The following is a 17,802-nucleotide window of genomic DNA, read 5'->3' on the forward strand; positions in this document are numbered from 1 at the left end:
AGTAATGAGGTTGCTGAATCCACATTATTAAACCAAGTGACATAATGTGTATCTAAAAAATGTCTGCCGAACCTCAAAAAGGTTTATTAGAATTAGTGGTCTTGGAGTTAAAAGACTACCAAGTGGGTGATCCGGAGCAGAATAGTGCTAAAATTTGGATCCAAAAGTAGATCCGCTGCTAATGTTTCTCCTATCTTGCATTAAGGGTGCAAGTCAGGTCTGTAAGTCGAAAGACAAAACTAGATGAAGAAGTTAACTGCAACAGTTCACCCAATTACCCTTGCTCTTCATGCTTAACTGAACTTTATAACATGATAAATCTGTTAACCATCTCAATGGAGGATAACTAAGTTAAAGTGAGTAAAAAATGAGTTAGCTCAGAAACTATCAAGCCTAATCATTGGAAAAATAACAAGCAGATGAATACAAAATCATACAGTGTAACCACCAATGTGGTCAGCAGGGTCCTGTGCCAAGCTTGAAGGCTCAGGATCAAATCCCACTAGGCATGAAGGCTGCCATTGCTTTATCACAGTTGGGGCACGTAAGGCTGGGTGATCGTGTCCTCAACCCGGAGTTTTACCTCTCAGGGAGAAAGGCCCATTAAGTGACCAGGTTGTCGGTGAGGGTTTTCCTTCATAAAAAAAACCTTAAAAGCAACAGGGTCACACCTGGACAGGAAGAAGATCAAAGAGAAAAATGAAGGGAGAGAAAAGAGAGGCCCAAATCGGGCAAAGATGGATGATGGAAGAGGAAAGCTTTGGAAAAGTAGAAAACCAAATTTAAGTTATTTAAAAAATTTCATGTTGCATTGCTTATGTAAAGCTTACCGAACCAAAACTAACCAAACTTTGTCCAAAAACCCAAATATATATTTTCATTGGATATTCTCAAAACAATAAAACTTTCAAATTTATGGATATTGCAACCAAAGTTATTTTAAAATCTATCCAAGCTGAATTTAAAGAATATTTAACTTAAAAATCTCATAAAATTCTAAAAGACATTAAAATTGAGCTAATTTCATGGAAAATAATTTTTGAGCCTAAAAATCTTGAAATTCAAAAAAGTAAGAGATTAAAAAAAAACAAAAAAATTGGTCTTGATTTCCATCTCACGTAATAGATAGAAACCCAATTTCTTTTTCGAAAGCCATGACCTCAAAAGATGTTGCTTCTTGAAAAGTGATTATAAAGAGTAAAATAAATTCTATTATTGAAAACAAAACTTGGATGCCGGTAGATTTATACTCTGGTTTTAATCCTTTAGGATGTAAATGTATTTTCAAGAGAAAACTACAACTTGAAGGTTTTATTGAGAAATTTAAAGCCAAACTTGTTGCTAAAAAATTTAAACAATAACCTGGACTTGATTAGTTTTATACCTATGCTATTATAAATAGGACTGCATTCATTTGAACCTTGATTGCTATGACATCGATTTTCAAACTTGATATTCACCAAATGGATGTTAAAACTGTATTTTTAAATGGTTTTTGGATGAGGAAATATATATGGAACAAGTTGAAGGTTAAGTGGTATTGGGCAAAGATAATAAAGTTTGGTCTTTGTATGGTTTGAAATAAAGACCTAAACAGTGGCATGAAAATTTTGTTAATGGAATTATTTCATATGAATTTAAGATTTATGATTTTGACAAATATATATAGTAAAGTAGAATATGAAAATATTATAATCATTTCTTTGTATGTGGATGACATGCTAATCATTAGCAATAGTGTGGAATGCATAAATAATACTAAACAATTTATTTCATTTAAATTTGACATAAAAGATATTGACTTAGCAGATGCTATACTTAGTATTAAATTGATTAGACATGAGAATGGTTAAGCATTAACTCAATCCCACTACATTGAATTTTTTTTTACAAGATATAATGACTATGATCGTAACGATGTTGCTACGCTGTTTGATCTTAGTATTAAGTTATCGACTAACACTGGAAGTATATCTCAACTAGAGTATACGAGTGTTATTGGCAGTTTCAGGTATGCTATAAATTAAACTAGATCAGAGTTTAACCGATACATTAGTAATCAAGGAAAAGAGCATTGAAATGCTATTTATTGAGTTCTAAAGTACTTAAGATGAACTCTAGACTACAAGATATTCTATGAGAGAGAACTTGTTATACTTAAAGGGTATAATGATGCAAACTAGAATTCGAATTCCAATTAATCATAATCCACAAGTGGATGAATATTTATCCTTGGATCTAGAGCAATTATTTGGGGATCTAAGAAGAAAATTGTGATAACCCATTATACAATGAAAACAAAGTTACTAGCACTAACTTTAGCTAATATAGAAGCCAAATGGCATAAAAATATCTTAATGGAGATATCATTAGGAGATAAGCCAACACCCCGATCGATAGCCATGCATCGAGATAGTCAAACAACTATTTATAAAGTGGAGATCAATATTTATTATAAAAAATATATATATATTCTAGTCTAAGGCATAATTATGTGAATAGTTTACTCAAGTAAGAAGTAATCTTGATTGAATATGTAAAATCTTGTCAAAACTAAGCGGATCCGTTAACAAAGAGTCTTTCTCAAAAAATTGTCATTAAGACATTGAGGGGAATATGGCTAAAGCCTATAAAAACAATTACTTATAATGGGAACCCAACTATATGATATGGGTCAAACGAAGTCTAGTTGTTCAATAGGTAAAACAAGTCACTGAGTGATTAGATTGTGCACATATAATTTTTTCATTCTTGATTTCAAGTATTTAAAACTTGTATAAAGAGGTTGAGTTTAAATTAAACTCTTAATGAGATCCATAGGCCTTATGCTTGGAGTGTTTTAAACACGTTTACACCCTTAATGGACTCACATATGTGAGTGTTGAGGTGAATGTCGCTTTCTATTAGACTTGGGCTTTGTCTCTATAGCACTCATGAAACTGGTAATATACGACCCTTGATATGCAACTTCAATATGCTGGTAGACATACTATGATCACATGAAGTGAAAGTGTGTGTTATTTTGTTTGGAAAGTTATTTAGAATTTTCAATTAAAAGCTAATGCTATTAGGGTTCCAAATTGACTATGACTATGTAATATTAATGTAACACCCCAAGATTTTTAACCTGTAAAAAAATACAATTTTTTTAAAATTCTTTTAAAATAAACAATGGAAACCATTTTTAACTTCAGTTTAAAACCTCGAGTGAGTTACATTCTGCAAACCACAATATAAATAAGGGCATAATTAAATTCAAACATGCATTATATACAAAGTCCTCTACAAAAAGCTTAGACAGTTAAACATTTAAGATTAAAAATTTTAAAATCTTAAAGTAGTCTCAGGATCATGAAAATCTAGATTATTCAATGTGGCTCATGTCCAGTATCCACTAATGTGTAGAGTTCTCTACATCTGAACCTGTATTCCCCATAAAATGATGTCAAACTTATGACAGCCTGGTAAGTAATTATCAAATTTAGATAATTTAAATATTAAGCATGATTCCAATAATTCAAGTTTATTTAACCAATAAAAATGCATGTTTCAGTAAACAATTATACAACTTAAACTATGATTAAGTGTTACATTAATAAGGTATATTTTCATATCAATTTATATGAGAGGTCTTTGTTTTGATTTTTACCATCCACCTTGGTACGTAGGGGACGACATTCACATTCAAACGAAGCATTTCAAAGGTATATTATTATAATGTATTTTATCTAGATACCTGACTGAACCAGACCCCAAAGCAAGTGGTTAATGACCAGAAAAAATCTTTGCTAAGGCACCAAAAGCGAAAGATGCATCCACTGACTGCGGCAGTATGAGGTTGATCACATAAGACATGTCAATAGCCTCGACCTCCTAACTCGAGTGATAAGAGATCCACTAAGAATCTATCGCTCCCACAACAATAATACAATGTCACTCCTGGCTATACAATCTACCCCTTCCAAGGTAGATATAGTCCTGAATGGGCTCAAAGGGTTCTTTTATAGGATTTCACATTTTTTAAGTCTCATATCTGTAGGCAAAATTAGGGCTCAATAGCTCAAATACACGTTCAGGGTAAACACTAAGGTCATATATAACCAGCCTATTCAGTGTTGCTCAATAAAAGCAAGCACTCACTGGTGAAGGCGAACTATATAAGTTTGTGTGTAGACATGACACATAAAGCAAATTAGTGCCCTATTTGCACCTTTTGGGTTTAGAAAACCCGAATAACAAAATTTTGCAAGAAATAATATGCTACACAATAATTGCTCTGTTTAACACGATTTGGAAATAGTTTAAACCTTGGCCACATCTTGGCCATAACATTTTATAAAAAAATTTGGATTTTTAGTTCAAAACCCACATGGTTCGACTAACCTTTAATTTTATCATTTTAACATGCATTTATTTATTCAAGCAGATGCTAAAATTTAGGCATATGGGCATAAATAAAATTTTAACCAATCATGCATGCATTAGAAACATGTTTAATATAAAAATTATAAGTCTTTGATAGAAAAACATACTTTGGTTTCTATGTAGTAACTGATATATCGAGGTAGAATAAAAGTACCATTGCGTTCTTCAATTTATTCTAGTAAAAATTTTATTATATTAGATTATGTTTTTCTACTAAATTTTGGGTAATACCTACCCTATATAAACTGAAAAAGATCATTTTAAAAACTTCTAAAAAAATCTAAAAGCTATTTTAAAATGATCTTAAATTTTTTTACAAATTTTTTTACAAAGTTTTCTCTGTAATAACTCAAATATTAAAAAAGGTCTTAAACTCGAATTCGAGTTATAAAAATTCTGACATGACTTTGTGTCATAAATTTTTTAATAAAGGTTTAAAAAAATGATTTGAATATCTAAAAAGGGTTTAGAAATTTTTCGACAGAATTCCCTTTATAGAAGTTTGAATTTTCTGAAATATTTATAAAATTTTTGACATAATTCCTGCTAAAATAATTCAAATTTTTTGAAATATTTATAATTTTTTTTCAGAACCCTAGTTATAATAATTCAAAATTTTAAAAATATTTATAAAAAATTTGCAAGAACTATTGCTATAATTGTTCTATTTTTCAAAAATCTTTGTAAAATTTTTACCAGAACTATTGCTATAATTGTTCTATTTTTCAAAAATCTTTGTAAAATTTTTACCAGAACTATTGCTATAATAGTTCTGAATGTTTAAAAACATTTATAAAAGATTTTAACAGAACCTCCATTATGTAGAGGCAGAGTTGGATTAAATTTTGGAAAAAATTGCCTCAATTTAAATAAAAAAAGAAATCCTAAAGGTTCATGGAAGAAATAGGAGGTCCTACGAGCACATGCTAGGGTCTAGATGAAGAATACGAGCACTTACCTTATTTGTAAATATTCGGGCAATGCTTCCATGATAAAATTTTAGAATTTCTGCTGAATTAAGCAGAACTTCTGCTATCTGGACTCCAGAAGTCAATTTTGGCCCGTCAGCACTCCTTCGAAGGAAAGAGGACCATACTTGGATAAAGGGAATGCAAAATATGAGATTTTTTCTTGATAATTAATAAATAAATGATGAATTATCGATGCATTTATGAATATAATTGTGAATTCTTGATTTTCTTGATTTTGATTAATTATGAACCTTTGTCGCAAGTTATGAATAATATTTTAAGAATATGCAAAAAAGACTAAAGTATGGAGACTATTTGAGTTTGTGTGGCTTTGAATTCTTGAGTTTGTGTGGCAAAAAAGATTAAGGTATGAAGAATATTTTAAGAACATGAACCTTTCTCTTTCTCTCTCTCTTTTATTTTTTTTTCTTTTGGATTTTTATTTTTTCTCTTTTTAAAAAAGTGTTTAGGAGGTCCGGAGTAGTTTGTGCAGCCATTAAATCTACACATACTTCGATAGTTGTAGTGGTGTAGAGATCAGATTACTTAATTTCCTTGTTGTCTTAGAGATCTATCGATTTTTCAGATAAGATTTACGTAGTAGATGCTTTTTACGTACATTAAACATGCATATCTGTGTTATATTTATTTCCAATATCATATTTACATATTTGGATCTGTTATATACATTTTCTTTTATAAAGAAATCGTTATTTGGATTCAAAGAAGGTGAATCATGAGTTTTTCATAAAAATGATTTTGAAAAACATGCCTAAATAGGGTTTCTTTGTTGGTTCATATTAGATTCAGTCATAACTTGATTATTGTTGGTGTTATTCATGCATTAATCCATATTTAATCTGATAAAATCTAAAATAGTGAGATTTCAAAGGTTTTATGGTCTCAAGAATTTTTTTAATGAAAACCTTTTCTGAGAAACCTAAATCTGTGATGATTGATATGTTATTCTTGACTAATTTTGAAAATAAATCAATATCTCTTCTAATATCAATCAAAAAAATATAAATAAAAATACTAAGATGATCTACGAATCTTGATCTTAAATTTAGAATCTTGTTTTACCTATTTTGGATTCGTATTGAGGAAGAAACATCCATTTTATTTGGATAAAATATCATTGTTTGGGGTCATATGAAAAGATACACTAGAATCAAGAAGCCAAAGAATCTTACATGGGTCTGAATAAGATAATATTGTGGCCCCAACCGAGGAAGATGACCCTCTCAGAAGAGGTTGAAGAGCTTCAACTAATTGAGTCAGAGACATGCTTCCAATAGATGATTCTTGAGATGTTGAAAAGTTCTTGTCCTTTGACTCTTGAGGAGAGTCAACCAAAGCAACCTTCTTTTCAATTGTCCCTTTTAGTTTAAGACATTGAGGCTTAGTGTGTCTCGGTTCATGACAAAAATAACAAATGATTTTATTTCTTTCATAGTCATTTCCCGGTCTTCTATAGTGAGGTGACTTATATGCACAAATATAGCTTCCCGGTCTAGAAACGGCTAAGATCGAGTCATCTTCACCTTTCTATTCTCTTCTATACTCAACTCTTCCATAGTGTCCTCAATAGAAAGCACTTTTCCTCTATGAAAAAGAATAAACTTTGTATATTCAAATTTTGGCCTTAGACCGTTAATGAATTGATAAAAGTGCTTTGCATCTATTTGTCTTTGGTGGAGTTTTATGTCTTTGGAACAATGCCACTTTGGCTCTAGAAGAGTCAATTCTTTTCAAAATTTGAATAGATCATTATAATATTCTCTAATAGTTTTATCCCCTTAGACCATAGTCAGAATTTTATTTTGCACATTACATATATATGCAATATCTTTAAGAGAATACATTCTCTTAAGATAATCTCAAGCCTTGTTAGCATGTTCAAATTTGGAAAGACTTAAACATTTTTCACATCCACACTACTAATAAGTCAAGACATGATCTTGGCATGTCCTATCCTCCACTCCTTCTACTTCTTCTCATAAGTGGTTATAACCTTAGTTTTTTCATTTTCGGTTAGAGGAACCTCTTTCTCACCCTCTACATTAGGGAAAACTAGCTTAGGTTTTGGATCAAATCCATCTACTAGTCTTCACAATCCCTTTCCACAAATAAAGTGCTTTGTGATAGAATCCATGTTACATAATTGAAATCATTGAGTTTTATGTGTTTAATGGTGACATTATCAGTGTCATCCATTTTTTTACAAGGGATTAAGAGAGAGAAAGAAAGAAAGAAGAAAAAAAGGAGAGAGAAGAGATGAAAAATCATGAGAACTCATCTACGATCACACAAACCACACACAATTTCGCGAACACTTGATTCACCAAAAAGATCTTTCTTTCTTCTTTGGGCATGAAAAACAAGGCAATACAGAGCTTTCAAGAGTCAAGAACAACCTTGCTCTAATACCATGAGTGTTCTCTCAAGGAATCCACTTACAACACTCATAAAGAGAACCATTGTGTTCTAAAAGAACACACTCATAAACCCATGAAAGGGAATAAAAAATATAATTTATTCAACAAAGAAAGTGTGTCAAAAAGGCTTCCAAATCAAAGGAGAGAACACCTCTGATTATACAAGAGAGCAGAGAAGTTAGAGGCTCAAAAGGAGAGGGAGCCAAGCTCCCAACAACTAGAAATAGTTTGACTATGCCCAACAGCTAAAATTTCTAGCTGTTGGAAGCAGACAAACCCAGTTTGGCTCTCCCTAACATATATATTTATTATCAAATATATGTATTATATATTGTATATAAACAAAATATATGTATATACACAAGTTGTTCCCTTGCAACTTACATTATAAAGTTGCATCTAGAGTCTGTTTTGCTTTTGTTGAGTCTGATATAAGCTGCCCAGTTCAGGTGAATCAATACCCCGAAGAGGCAGCCCGTATACTTGAACTGTATTCGTCTGCGGGCAAAATTGTGAATGAATCAAATGCATTAAGCTTTCTTTTGTTCACCCTCGTTGTGATTGCTTGTTGTGATTGCAATTCTTCTCCCTCTATTCTCTCTTGCACTCTGATTACATGCTTCTGCGACTGGCAAACGAGTGACAAGTAGGCTTGCAGTGGTGAGGAAGGACTGTCGTGCCATGCTGGCCTATTGAAGGAAATAGGCCCATGACAAGTAGTACCAAAGTTTATTCTCATGATGGGGAAGGGACTCCAGAGTGGGTGTCAACAGACACGCCGACAAATTGCGATTTGTGAGCAAGACATCGTGACGTCTTATCAAAACGTGTGCAACATCAAAGACACGACAGTTGCCGAAGCTGAGGAGATGGGTTCACCTCGAGGCCAAGAGCAGATGGATGCAATTGTCAATAGGCTGGTGGAAGATGTGACTTCGCACTAAGAAGCGATTTTATGAGCAGTTGAATCATTCAGTGGATTGAATGATATGGTGGCGAGCCTGCAAGAGCAGGTGATCTTTGTGGTGGAACATGTCACTTCATTGATGACAAAAATGATCGACTTGCAAACTGAAGTAGGGGAGCTTCAGTTGAAGAATCACACATTACAGCAGACAGTGACCCTAAATGGAAAAAATGGTGAGAAGCCATCAAGGATTGATGTGCCAAGACCAACAAAGTTCAGTGGTTCTCGTGTCAGCAAGGCTATTGAAAACTTCTTGTTCCAAGTAGAAGTCTACTTAAACATTCAGAATGTGACGCTTGAGGATCTCAGAATCAAGGCTACAACAGCTCTACTAGATGGAGATGCTATCACTTGGTGGAGGCAGAAGCACAATGACATGGAGATGGGTCAATGAGTGATAGACACCTTTGACAACTTCAAAATGGAGCTGCACAACTACTTCATGCCGAAGAATGCACAAAGGCAGGCGTACAAAATGGTAGGCGAGCTTAAACATACTGGTTTGTTACAAGACTATGTTAGAACGTTCCAGAAGCATATGTTAGAGGTGCCTAACATGCCAGAAGAGGACAAACTCAACTGGTTCATTATGAGACTTCAGCCATGGGCATAGTCTGAAGTAGAAAGGAGCAACCCCCGTATTTTGGAAGATGCATATATGATGACCAAACACTTAGCTGACACTCAATGCAAGCCTTTCACCACATCAACCAAAGTCGGTAAGAAGCCTGACCACGGAGGCAAAAAGTATGAGCGATGCAAAAGCAAATGTGAGGCGTCGACATGCCACCAATCCGACAAGAAACATAACTACACAAAATATAACAACAACAATAACAAGGGTGCGGTTATGACATGCTGATTCTGTGGCAATAGGCATATCGTCAGCTTGTCACGTGGGTGTGGGTGCGAGTGCAGGTGCAGGGGTGCGACACTTTAAAAAAACTTAGGTGCGGGGGTGAGGCAAAATATATATATATATATATATATATATATATATATATATATATATATATATATAAAGTCTAAAAGTTAGACATAAATGACCTTGGGTGTGGTCAACGCACCCAGAGTCAGGTTGACTGCATCGGGTGTCACACCCGCACCCGCGTCACGTCGACATGGGTGTGGCACCCACTTTCCCGAGTCCCTGTAGTATAGATCGTCAGGCAGTGCCCAAAGCGCCTTGTGAAGGATGATGGGTAAGCTAATGCAGCGCAGGCAGAATGCAGTGATAATGAGACCATGCGACCAAGGATGGGAGCCATATGATCGATCAACACAGCTAGAAGTTGCGCAGTTGAGAACATGTAGGTTAGCAAAGAACTGATGTATCTCGAAGTCATTATGAATAGAAAATCTACTTCAGTAATGGTAGACTTCGGGGCCACACACAACTTTGTCTCGCAGAAAGAAGCAGAGTGGTTGGGCTTATAGCCCGGACCAAAGCAGAGGACCATCAAAATGGTGAACTTTGAGGCCAAGCATTTTCCTTTACGAACCATGGGTGACAACACACAATTGTATTTTTGAAACAACAATTCAACAAACCTTGGGTGTATTACTTGCAAAACCTTTTCCTTTACGCAACAAATTTTAAACTTTATACATTCATTGAAAACAACTAGATTCTGAAATGCAATTTTAGTAATTTAGAGTTTATACAAAAGAGAAATTTTCAAAGAATTTTTTATGCAAAATTACAAAAATATCTTCAGGAGCGAAACATCAAGGAAAGAGTCTCATCTTGATACCATCACGTCATCGTGTTATCGCCTGTCACGTGAACCTAACATCACCTATACCCATAAAATGGATAAATTTTATGAAAAACTAGTATGTGCACAAGTAAGACAATAAAGAACAAAACTAGCATAAACATTTAATTCAACCATGATACTCAATTCAACAGGTGATACAAACATGTGTAGGTTATGCATTTAATTCAAACATCATATTCAGTTAAACAAGTAATACATCAAATCTAGCATAAATAGTTATTTAACACATGATGTTTAATTTAATAATTAATACAACAAAGCTATCATAAGCAGTTAATTAATACATGATGCGTAATTCAACAAATAATGTGAACAAATCTAAATTCGACAAGTAATATGAACTAATCTAGATTCAACAAGCAATGTGAGTAGAATAACTTTGTTTCGATATTATTTGGCCTACAAGTACGCACAAGACATAAAACATAGAAACCATTGAGACTGATTCGAGGGTTTATTATAAGATGTATTTTCAATACCTCGAGTAGCTAAATGAGTCTGCTCATAAGAAGACAACCAGTGACTGAGAGAGAATTTCACAAAAGCATACATAGCAAAGGATGCATCCAACTTCTGTAGAAATCTTTGAGATCTACCACTTAGGACAATTTTCGATAGTCTTATCATCTAACTCTGATGACTGGGGATGCCGAGCCATTTGTCCGAGGGGTGGTTGTTAACAACCTGTCCATCGGAGTTTTTGTACCATCCCATCCTCTCTCTCTCAATGAAAAACAACGGATCGAATACGTGTGTCAGGTATTATTTAACTGAAGACCCATTCTGCATGCTTTGGTCTTTCAAACCCACTCAAGCATATTGTCTGCGATTTCTATTTTATCATTATGCCTTTGCATGTAAAACCCAGAAAATTTCAAGAATTTTAGAAATAAATAAAAGGAAAATTTTCTTCAAAATGAAGGATAACATAATATTATATTAAATATCTTGGATCCAAATATGGGCATATCGAATCCAATATGAGGATTTGGATATAACAAGTGGGTTTAGATTTTGGATGGATCTGAAACCCAATTGGAGTTTGATTGGACTTTTAATAGATCTAATATGGTGTAACCTCAATCAAGATTTGAAGTCCAGTTGGAAAGTCTCGAAGGATCTAAAATTTTAGGAAGATCTAACTCGGATTCGAGATCCATTAGAAAATCGTAAGTATATAAATAAATTAATATAGAAAAAAATTGCAACAAGATGTGAAGTTGTGTTGTGGTGAGGTGTATTGCCTAGTTGTGAGGCAACTTGAGTTCAAATCCCATTAACCACACTTACACGGTTTTAATAAAAAGACATGGTTTTCCTTTTTGACAAAATGCCTAATATCTAAATGTGTTCAAGTAAATTAAATAAGACATATTTGCAACAAAATGAATGATAGTGTATTGGAGAGGTTTGTGGCCTCTTTGGGGAAAGAACCAAGTTCGAATCCTCCCATGCACATGGTTTTTTTGGCATACATAGACATAATTTTGGACAAAAACTCAGAATTTAAGGGCAAGAGTACACATTTTATGTGTGAAGAATAAGGTTAGTCAAAAATTTTAAAATAAAAAACTCAAATAGAGTTTTTAAGATTCAAATTTTGATTTTTGGAAACATGAGTAACATTTCTTAGTTAGCAAACATTTTTCCCATAAAAGTTAAGAAGAATTTAAAAAGAAAATGGAAGCTTGAAAAAAATCATTTTCGGTAAGCTAAGGAGGCTCCCTTTCAATTCACGATTTTTCTTTGAAGGGTTAAAGGGGTTACCTTAGGTGCATAGTGGGAGAAAAAGGTAAGTATTGTTGGAAAAAAAAGGAGGCATTTTTTTTTAAATATTAGTTGCCATGTAAGCATGGCTGAAAAAAAGAGTATGTAATAAGAAAAGTGATGGTGCGTGACTGAGTAGAGTGGCAAAACAGTTAGTGTTTTTGATAACTCTATGAAAAATGATAAGTTTGAATGAGGGTTACCAACACTATCCTTATCAGGAAGAGGGACAATTTCAAGAATCCAGAAATCTTAGACTTTAACCAAATGGGATTAAGTAAAATGGAAAAAAGTCGGTGGTTGAGAAAAAAAAGAAAAAAAAGAAAGAAAAAAAACACCCACGATTTTATTGTTGGGTCTCTATCTGTCTCTCAAATCCTCATCTCCCTCATCTCTTCCTCTTCTCCTTCTTTCACACATTGGAAAGGGGAATTTTCAAGGGGTGGCAGCAACATTTTTGAAGAAGGTGGCCACCAAATCGATCCATCATCTGACCACACGATTCCAAGTTTTGGGTTTCCAATTCATCTAGAAGTAAGGAGATCATGTCTATATGCATGTGTTCGGTGCCCTGTAGCATGAGTATGCTGCAACACCTTTCGATTGTATGTAAGGGCATAATAAATCTATGAGTACATGGTGCTATGGAGTACACGTTTGTTGTACACCCTCTGCAAAGATGTATAAAACTATTGCCATGGGTCTTAGCCATGGATGACGAAGGTTATACGTGGGGCTGGGTATGTGGAAAAAGATGAGCAGCACCTACAACTAGGTTGGAACACATACTATTATGTGTGTCGATCCGCCTTAAATGGCGAGATCAACCGCATAATAAAGGTGATTAGTTCATGCAAAGTATGTGAGTAATACCAAATGGACCAATGAAGGAAATGTATGCATATAGAGACGATAGGGTAACATACATACATGTACGCATGAAATGATATCTCTGCATGAAGTATACAGGATTAGCCCAACAGAAAAAAAAATTATATATGTGTAGACATGCGTTGAATACCATAAGGTTGACTTTGATTATAATTTTCTGTTATAAAATCCAGAAGAAAAAAAAAGAAAAATATATATTCATGATTTCAGATCCATGTTGAAATTAGATTTAAATCATTTGTACGCATGATGCATGTATGTGTGATGTGGTGTCACGTGTCATGCAGGGTTGTGTTTTGATTTCTCCCATACAAGTTCTGAAAATATGTTAATATTGTTTTGTTTATGTGGTATGCTTGTAGTTCTTGACTTTCAGACCCGTACACATGCACTCAACCATGAGTATTAGTTAGGGATGATTTGAGATAAAAATCTGATGAAAAGTTTACAAAAACAAAAGGGAAACAATGTTTGAAACTAACATTTAGGAAAGACTCATATGCATTATATTTTCTTTTGAAATGGTACATGTGTTTCTTTGTGATACTGGACATGGCTATATGTTGTTTTGTTTGAGCATATATGAATTAATATCATGTGTTGGATGTTATACATGAAGATATAATTCTCATATTGTAATTTGGTCAATTTCCTTTGCCATATATGCACCTGTTTTATTGAATGGATTTGGTTATTCATGAGGGTTATCATAGTCGTTATGTAGTATTGATATAGATAATCAGTCACAGCCATAGCCATGGTCGATGAGGTTTAAATAAAAAGTTTACTTAAAAAAAAATTGCTATTTGAGAATACCGTTGCAGCGGGATGCATGCCTAACCCGATTGACCAAGGTCTGTTGACCCTACATGGGCTATACACTGCAATGCCATTGACGCACAACCAGTGCAATGTGTTTGGCTGGGTGTTGTAGGCCTGACACCACTGCATGGCCTTCTTGACTAACAAGACAAGTCTAGTCGGCTTGACCCGACCGACCAAGGTCTGTCGACCCTACACAGGCTATGCGTTGCAATACCTTTGACGCACAGCCAGTGCAGGGCATGCTGGTTGGGTGCTGCAGGCCTGACAACATTGTATGGCTTTCTTAATTAGGATCTGCCGCAGCCCAGCTTGCTTTTCATATATATATATAAAATAATATTAAATTAAAATTTTGTTACCCGGTAGTGAACGCTATCGGGTGCTGGCATGATGCAGGTACAACTATGACGGTGTGTGATAGGACTGGTAACAGTCCATCGCAGCCCAGTCAATATATATATATATATATATATATATATATATATATATATATCTGTGTGTGTGTGTGTGTGCGTGTACGGCGTACACAGTTCTTTATATATATATATATATATATATATATATATATAGAGAGAGAGAGAGAGAGAGAGAGAGAGATGCTTATTATGTTATATTGGGATGTTATATGTTTGAATCCTCAAAGGTATTGTCGTGCACTCAACTCGATGGTTGTTCTATTTAGAAACCTAGCAAAATGATACAAGAAAGTTATTTTATTATTCTAGCCATTTTGTTATTGGAATGAGTGTGCCGGTGTATGTTTTTGCAAATATAATTTTTATCACATGCACATGACAAAAAAAAGTTATGCTATAACTGAGCTTTATGAAAGAATGAGATATCAATAATGCTAAATGTTTCACTTGTAAATTTAGTATGTGATTGACATATAAATGTCATGACCTTGTTCAAGGTATATGCTTATTGTTTAATGCATGTATTTGATATTTGCATAGTATGAAAATTTTAGGGTTACGAGTATACTAAAGCTTGAAACTAAGCATGTGGTTCCACAGAACCTTTGTAGAGTCACATGAGCACCAATGAGATTTATGTGTGACATGCTATGCATGTGTTATGATGCAATGGTGTGATACCTGTACCTGTGAGTTTTACCCATGGCTGGGCATGCGGTAAAAAAAGATTAATGGGTACGATACATACACAAAGACTTATAAAATTGAATATTTTATGCACAGGTGCTCGACTCATATATGAACCTATGATTATGAGAATTTTTGTTGGTGCCTAATGTGCACTAGGTTAGTAATGTGCATACACTAGATCACCCCGAGTGTGGGTTTGGGATTTTGAAAATCCCTTGTGGTGCAATCACTCACACAAAAGAAATAAACAAGATTTAATATATGCACATATAACTTAACTGCGGGATTCTGGGTATACCTAAAAGATGGTATATGTTACCAGTTTCATGGGATTCTGGGTATACCTGAAAATGATATATGCTATCGGTTTCTCAGGGTTTTGGGTACACCTGAAAGAAAGTCGGTGTATGTTACTAGACCCATGGTCTACCTTGAAGAGGGTAGATGGTACAAGCTTTGTGGGATAATTATATTTTTGTGAGAGCAAGACGTCTCACCCGGTCTCCAGTCCTCGGAGTTAGTCGGCCAAGATTACTAATGTGTTCTAGGTGGTAGATCCAAGTCTTCTACACAAGTTTTCATGGTGCATCCTAATTCTAGTTCTAGCAACTGAAGAGTACTCTCTCGGTCGTGAACCATCTCCTTGAGATATCCGTATGGCTAGTCATACAGGGTATTAATTTGAAAAGCATAATAGACCCCTGTGTGGTCTCAGTTCGCTATGATGTCGAATGCCTATGCGTACTCACAGAGTAATTAACTCACAGGATAATTAACAAGAGAAATATAAAGTCAGAACGCATTTGAGAGTCCTCAAGTATACACATAATGCTTAATGTTGCATTTGTTATAGTATGATTGTGATTCATTCATGTGATGCATAGCTTAGTAATGCTTTTCTTTATATTCAAAATTGTTATAACATAAATGTGATTCATTCATATGATGTGTCACTCATTAATATTTTTCCTTTATATATTAAACCATGAAAGGTTTGTATTGGATGAACTGTATATTCAGAACTTGTTTGAATGTTTGGCATTTCTTATATCAATGTGTTGCACATATACTTGTACACATGACACTGATCACATTCATATTGATATTATGCTTCTTACTCAGAGAGGGTATAGTCTGACCCTATATGAATTATTATTTTTAAAAAAACAAATAAAGATATTGGGGTAATTGCGGTCGTGGCTGTAGTCAGTGCCATGAGACCATATCTTCTATGGATGTCCTGAGGAAGTCTAACTTTAAAAGATTCATTAATCATATTATTTATGGCTTGTAATCTTTTAAGGCAAAATTTTAATTTGCCTAATGTTATTGAGTTTGTATTATCTCCTGTAACCCGCCCAAATGATTAGACTGAGGGTTTAATAAAATATTTCTGTTGTGATTTAAAAAAAAATTATTCCAATTTTTTTGAGTTAAATATTTGGGGAGTTACAGTTATGGTATCAGAGCAGGACAAGAATTTATGATTAATGGCCTTCCAACGACCCTGCAAGAGCCTTGTAAGTATATAGTATTTGATTTATTTATTTTTTTTGCTTGAAGAAATTGATTTACTGTGTAAAGATCGAGAACGTAGATATATTGCTAGGAACATCATTTGATATACATTGTGATTAAGATAGACGAGAGACTTATGTTATGTTGTTTGTTCGAGTCGATGGCTTGGGAAGTTAGGTGTGATGATCTTCTTGATTCACTAAACAACCTAACTAAGGTTGTGACACAACAAGCAGCCATAATGCCAAGTCAGGATGAATAATGAAGAATTTTGAAATAATCAACTACAATAAATATATAATTCAAGATTTTTTGTTATTTATGTTCTTTGGGAATAAAGATGAATATTTTGGATTTAAATTTCAGTTGAATGGTTATAAGTCTTAGCACTTAGGTTTGACTAATTTAAGTTCTTAAATTTTTACGCATAGATATATAAGTTTTGTTGGATGTAGACTTCACTAAAAAAATGATCCTGAATCCAACACCAGACTTTAATCAAATACGATCAGGAATATAGGATCTGACGAATCGAGATTAGATACTCCTTGAACACTGAATCATATCTGAGTCAATTGATATCTTTAGGCCATATATCACTTTCTATTAAATAAAGGTTATGCCACTATGGATTCAGAAAGAGATTTTATATATCCTGAATAGGACTCTACATACTATAAACGAGACACGAGGTTCAAATTTCAATTTGTTTTGAAGTTTTCATTTGAAATAACACACATACTATGGTCTCTTGTATAGTGATAAGGATACCACATGGATGAGCATTATTAGATTTTGCATAAGGCATAAATGAGAACATTAATTATTAAAAAGGGACATGCTTCTCTTCTCTTAGTGTTATAACTAAAGATGAAATAATAATAATAATATAGAATAAAGCATATAGATTGAATCTTTAAAATTACTTTAGAAATTTTCATTGGATAATATACAAGGAAAAACAAAAATTTAAAAATATAGAAAAGATACTCCAGTCTAGTTGTTTAGTTCTTATAGCAAATTTCGGGGACAAAATTCCTTTAAGGGGGGGGGGGGGGATGTAAAACCCAGAAAATTTCAAGAATTTTAGAAATAAATAAAAGAGAAACTTTC

The sequence above is a fragment of the Nuphar pumila genome, chromosome 17 (genome assembly GCF_984573655.1).
Source record: "Nuphar pumila chromosome 17, dmNupPumi1.hap1.1, whole genome shotgun sequence".
Lineage (NCBI taxonomy): Eukaryota > Viridiplantae > Streptophyta > Magnoliopsida > Nymphaeales > Nymphaeaceae > Nuphar > Nuphar pumila.